This window comes from Colobus angolensis, unplaced genomic scaffold, assembly GCF_000951035.1.
Source record: "Colobus angolensis palliatus isolate OR3802 unplaced genomic scaffold, Cang.pa_1.0 Scaffold315, whole genome shotgun sequence".
Classification (NCBI taxonomy): domain Eukaryota; kingdom Metazoa; phylum Chordata; class Mammalia; order Primates; family Cercopithecidae; genus Colobus; species Colobus angolensis.
The window spans coordinates 480,061-486,366 of record NW_012116433.1 but is presented as its reverse complement, the minus strand read 5'-3'; the positions used below and the strand labels follow the sequence as shown (position 1 = coordinate 486,366).

At 49.0% G+C, this 6,306-nt stretch overlaps 1 pseudogene; it reads right to left on the bottom strand.

Annotated features, from left to right (window-relative positions):
- Positions 1-232: 232 nt before the first annotated feature.
- Positions 233-2,483, bottom strand: LOC105518226 (annotated as a pseudogene).
- Between the last annotated feature and the right edge of the window lie 3,823 nt (positions 2,484-6,306).

Here is a 6,306-nt window from a genome sequence, read left to right as displayed (position 1 = left end):
TTAGGAGACTTTATGCAAAGGAGCTGCTTCTGCAGTCTCCCAGCCGCCTCTTCACCCCTTGAGGATGTCCAGGTTTTGTGATTTTGTTTGGGGTGAGGGTGGGTGGGTAGGAGGAGGAACCACCAGGAAGAGTGAGGGGATGCGACGGGACTCACGTGTTGCGACTTCCAAGTGAGTATGCTGCGAGGCTGCCGCATCCCGGGTGTGGCGGGCAGGCAGGCATGGCTGTTCCTCAGATGATGGTGGCCACCCTCCCGCTGCTGTTGCTCTGGTTATTGTTTCTCCTGGACAGGTTGGGGTGGCCATGAGCACTTAGCGCTCGTCGGGGCAGCCATACTCCAGCAGCACATTGATGCATTCCTGCCTGGAGGCCTGCCAGGTGTAGGCAAGCGCTGTGTTCCCATGGGCATCTCGGGCCATGTCGTCCACCCTGTACCAGATCAGGAGCTGCACCAGGACCACATTTCCCTTGCAGCAGGTCAGATGCAGTACAGTGCGGCTGTCTCTGTCTCTCTCCCCGAAGGTTTCTTTCACCTCGTCCCAGGAGCCGTGCACCAGCAGCAGGATGGCTGTCCACAGGTCCTCGTCTGTGGTGGCCCACAGCAGGTGCTGGCCCAGGGACAGCTCCGTGCAGGGTAGCGGGGCCAGGAAGAGCTTCTGCTCATACTTGGCATGGATCCACTGTTCCTTCTTTTCCCTTGTGGAGTCTACTGAGGGTTTCGTCCACCCCTGGCTGCTCTCTTCCCACATGCTGTTGAGTATCTCATTCCCAATGAATGACATCATCTTGATAAGCTCAACTGGCCAGTCATCCAGGTCCAGAGATCAGACTCAGGAAAAGTGGGTGCCAAGATTCCAGTGGATCACTAAGCACTTGATGCACATGAGCGCTCCCAAGTTCAAACTGGCCCAGTTAGGATTCTGGGTCTCACAGTCCACACAGTAGGAGTTCCCGTGCATGTGTCGGATTGACTGCAGGGCCACGGCCTCGCTCTGGTTCATCAGCTGGGACTTGTTCTTGCTGCTCTTGCACGACTGCAGGCTGGCCAGGCTGACCAGGATCTGGCGCTCGATGGCTTGGACCCAGGTGTCCCACTCCTCATTCGTCGTGGTTTCAAAGTGCCACGTTTGGCCAGTGAGGGACACAATGATAAACTCAAAGTTTCCTTGTTCTTTGGTAGTGTCGGACAGGCCATCAGCTTTGAAGTTGCTGGTGGTTTTCTGCCTACAGTGCTTCTTTCTGTTGGTATGAGGGGAGGTGGGCTGGTGGTGCTGGAGTTACTGGGGCTGGAGCATACGGAGTCACCCAGCCCCATGTCACTGCTGATGGCCAAGTTTGTAATGACTGTAGCCTCACTCCACTGGTTGGCTCTGGAGACTAAGTAGGAGCTCTGGTGCATGCCATTTGGTTGGCTGTTGAAGGAGACCAGGCTGATGCCACTTGCCATCTGAGACCCAGATGCACTAGTGACATTCCATGAATTGAATGAGATGTGTAAACTCCTCATGTACTTGGATAGGCCATTGGTTTTAGACCTGGAGATGGGCATGCAGGCCGACGTGGCTCAGGGTAGCCTCTTCCCTGGGACTTTGATGGTAGTTCTCAGAAGGTCAGTCTCCTTACCATGAACATTCTGCATGTAATCATGTAAACCTGGATGATAGATCCGCACACCATTGTCACACAGGGTAACATATTTCTTTTTCCACTCTTTATTCAACAATTTGCCACTTTGCTTCAACAGCATGCCCTGTATAATTGGCATGGCTTGGCTGCTCCTGATGCTGTACGCATGACTCTCCAGGCCTTTCTTCTCTTTGGGTCGCTCCCTTTCTGAGAGGTGAACCGGTTGGACCCCGCTTGGACTGCTTGCGAACGGGCGTGGGCGTGTTGGCAATGGGAGGAACGTCCATCTGAAGTTCCTTCTGGCTGGTGCTGGGAGTCTATGGAATGGAGGAGGAATAGTCACTTAAACTCCCACCTCCATTATTTATCTAGCTGATGTGCATGGGGGACACCTGTGCAGAACAGATGGTAGAATGGCCCGGAGAATTGGGCAGCGACTTGCAGGGTCCTATGGACAACTGCTGCTGCTTCCCTGTGGCAACAATCTTCTGGGCAACCTCCTGGAAGCCCCTCTCCACGTTCAGCCCGTACATAGCACAGGTCTCATAGTAGGTGCACCGCTTCAGGCCGTTGGAGCGCTTCCTTGCCCTGGCATCATCAATGACCCTCGGGTTAGTGAAACTTATGGCATCCTGGGTTCCCACCAGAACCAGAGGAATCTCGCTCATGTTCCGATAGTTGGCCATTTGACTGCAGTAAACGTCTGGAAACTTATTTCATCCTCCAAGCTGAAGACAAATATAACTGCGTCCACCCACATGGCAAACTGCGCCTCCGGGGTGGTGGGGGGGTCCCCTTCATCACTAATCAGCAGCAGATAGCTCTGTCCATCAACAATAATCTCTTTCTTGAACTTGCCACCACTTGGAGCTCCCCGACGGACAGACTCAGCGTCCATTCCTAGCTGTTCACAAAAACATCTTCCATGGCGATGACGTGCTGCCAGATCTGGTTCTGCAGCACCGACTCCTCCACGCACCCCAGCAGCTCACAGATTGAGTAGACATTGTGGTGGACCCACTGGAAGCGCTGGATCTCGGCCCGGATAGCAGCCGAGTTGGCCAGCTGCTGCTGGTAGTTTATGGTGCAGGCGCCACGCCCAGAGCCAGCATCCCCCCAGGAAGCCGGCCCGCGGGCGGCGGGCGGAGGAGGCTAGAGAAGAAAGGCGCGGGCGTAGCAGACACGGCGGTCTCAATTCATGGCCGGGACGAGCGGCTGGCAAGCCTGCTGCGAGCGATCGGACCCCGGCGTCCCGGGTCAGGACGTCACCAAGGGGAAGCGCGCCCCCACTGCCCCCACCTGGAGCGCCCCGTGGCTGGCGTGACGGGCCCAGGAGGAGGCTCGCTGGGGCGCCTTCCTGTGACGCAGCCTCTTTCCAGCCCTGGGCCTGGCTCTGCCGAGCAGCCATTAAAAGCCCTGGCATCCGCTGAGCTCTGAACTGCGAGCCCCGAGCGCCGGGGCCAAGGGCCGAGGGCTGATCCCCGGTCAGTGTGGCTGCGCCGCTCCGGGCACGTGGCCTCGGCCTTCTTTCTTAAATCTGAAGACATAATGCTTTTTTTTTTTTCCCCAGCCAAGGGAACAAAATGTTCCATTAATGAACCAGGAATATTGAGGAATCCCTGAAAGATAGAAAATAAGACTTATGGACTGGCTTATAGCAGAATGGGCAGGGCTGAACAGCAAATTAACAAGAAGGAGAATTATAAGACATGGAAAATGGATCTAAACATTGCAACATTTGGATGACAAAAATTGTAGATACGAAAACCAGCAAGAATGATGGTGACAGCTGGGGAGTTAAAAAGAAGAAAATGTCCCAAATTTGCACCAAAACACATCTTATTAAAAGGGCCCACTTAGAGTTCTCAGAATAATTAATGAAAAAAGATCTTGTCCTAGGTAAACTATAGGAGAAAGAATCAAGAGATTTTTATATGGAAATGTTACCTATAAAACAATGGAAATTAGTTTGCCCTTGAATTTCTCAATGGCAATATCTTCAGGGCTAACTCTGGCGGTAACCAACAGTGAAGTGAGAGGAAAATAAAAACATCCTCAGACATGAAACGATTCAGAAGGTTTATCATCTCACTGAATGACTTGAAAATGACTCCTGCAGAATGAACAACGAATTACAAAAAAGATGTCCCAGATTCTCATCCCCAACAGATGAGGCAACAGACGTTGAGCACGTACTATGTGCACTCTACACAGATTATATCATTTTCTTTCCAATAACTCTGAAAAAGGTACAATTATGATGCCCATTTTAAAGTGAAGAAACTCATATACAGATGTGAACCAGAATATATGAAAGAGTGATAGTCAATAAAAACATAAAATATATTATTGAATCAAAATTTGTTGGTGCATAATATAAAAAAGAGAGAGTTTTTACGAAGATATTCTGGAGCTAAATCCCAGATCGATAACTGCAAAGCAAGTGGCAGAGGCTGTGGGAAGTTGCTTCATTAGAAAGACTCCATGTGGGAACAGTAACTACCCTTAGAGTCCCCACTTGATTGGGTTTGCAGTAACCAAGACCTATCAGTCATCTGTGGCAGCTGATCTGTGAAGTGAATGGGAATGAGGTGGGAACCATCACAGTAGTATCTTTCTCTCCTTTGATGATAACACGTATCTCTGCGGTTCTCCAGGAATATGGCATTGCTTTTGATGTACTGTTTTGGCACTCCACTTGGTACTTCCTACCGGAATAGCCCTTACACCATGGGTGAGTGTACCAATGTAGGAATTCTGCCAGTTGCTAAGATTACCTATTCCAGCTATTCACTTGGCAACTAGGGCCCTTAACCACAGGATGAATTCACAGTCCCGCTAGCCCTGCCCAAAGGTGAACCTGGGCCAGAATTCAGTTCTTTTGTCACCCAACCTCTATAAGCTCAAAATGTTGATGGCAAACAGCAATGTTTTGGGTCCCAGAAATTAGTGTTAGTTTGGGAATTGCATATGATATTCACTAAAAAGTTTGAGTGTTTCCTTTTCTCCAGAGCAGTTATCTATAAGGGAGCACAAACTCTTTGGGGAGATGAAAGTTTGCACGCAGTCTTAGGTACAGTATTTCCACAGCGTCCTCATTCAAGAATATTTGGGCTATGCTCAAAAGGCTGTGGATCTGGGATCTGATTTAATGCTGGTAACAGGGTGACAAGTTGTATCTCTCTTGCTCAGGAGAGGCCTCTGTTCCCCAGACATAAAGCTGTGTTTTGTGGGTTGTTTTTTGGTTTTTTTTAGAGACAGGATCTCACTCTGTTGTCCAGGCTGGAATGCAGTGGCATGATCGTAGCTCACTGAAGACCTGAACTCCTGGGCTGAAGCAGTCCTCCCTCCTCAGCCTCCTGAGTAGCTAGTCATGCATGCTCCACCATACTTAGCTAATTTTTTTTTTTTTTTACTTTTTTTTGGAGGGGGAGGTAGGGGTGTTGCTATGTTGTCGATGCTAGTCTCAAACTCCTGAACTGAAGCAATGCTCCCACCTTGGCCTCCCAAAATGCTGGGATTATAGGCGTGAGTCACTGGCTGGTTTGTTTTTGTTATATAAACCGAAAAGACTTAATGGGTTATTTGTTGAGTTCATTCCTTGGGTTCCTAAAATTACTTAACCACAACCAGAGAGCTCCTGGGCCAGACCAATGTGTTTCCACCCTGCTGCCTATTACAATGACTGGAGCCCACTGTTCTTCTGGTAATTAACTCCCTCCACATGACTGCCTCCCATCCTTGCTTGCCTGTGGGAGTGTATTTTAATTTGCAGCTGCTCCTTCCAGCATTCCTGCCCTAGAAAACAGCTGAGAGAGAGAGAGAGAGAGAAACCCCCAATTTGGGTGCATCGGATGCCATTGTTCAAGTCTATTTCCTGCAGCAATGACTCCAAGCCTTTGCCATTGCTCTTACATTTCTTACCCTACCCCTGCTCTACCACTAGATAACTTTGCTCCAAACCACCCAGAGTAAATAGAGGCTCTCATACATGAACCCCCTCAACTTTCAGCCCAGTCCTCTACACTAGTCCCCATCATGTCTTTCCTTCTGGTCTCGGGGGGTGAGGGGATCATTCATCCTACTCTTGATTTTATCCCCCCTAGCTCCTCTAGGATTATGACCTTACCCTTTGGTTACTATTACACAATGCTGTATATTCAATGCTTCTTCACAGACTACTTTCCTATAGCATAAAATTATGCTCTGATCTTACATACACACAACACAGACACAGAGCGAGGAGAAAGATAGCAGGAAGGAGAAATAAACACTTCCTCTTGAACTACCTCCCACTCCAGCCTTTCCTTTGTGGCCAAATCCTTAAACTGTCTACACTCAGTTTTTTTCCCACCTTTTCATCCACCATTCACTACTCAGTCCATAGCAATTAGCCTGCTACTCAGGACATCTTTCTTGTACCAAAATCATCAATGGCAAAACTACTAATTGACAAGTTTTACAGACTTTTCATCTTACATGATCTCTGCTGTTTACTGTTGGTGTCTCCTCCCTTTCTGAAAATCTCTCCTCTGTGGGTTTCTAGATGCTGTTGCTCTGGGCTTGTCTCCTAGCATTCTGCTCTATTTTGTGCTTTTGTTATTCTGTTAATGCCTATGTATGTTTAATACAGGGTCTGTCCTTGGTTCTTTGCCTTTTTTTTTTTTTTTTTTTTTTTT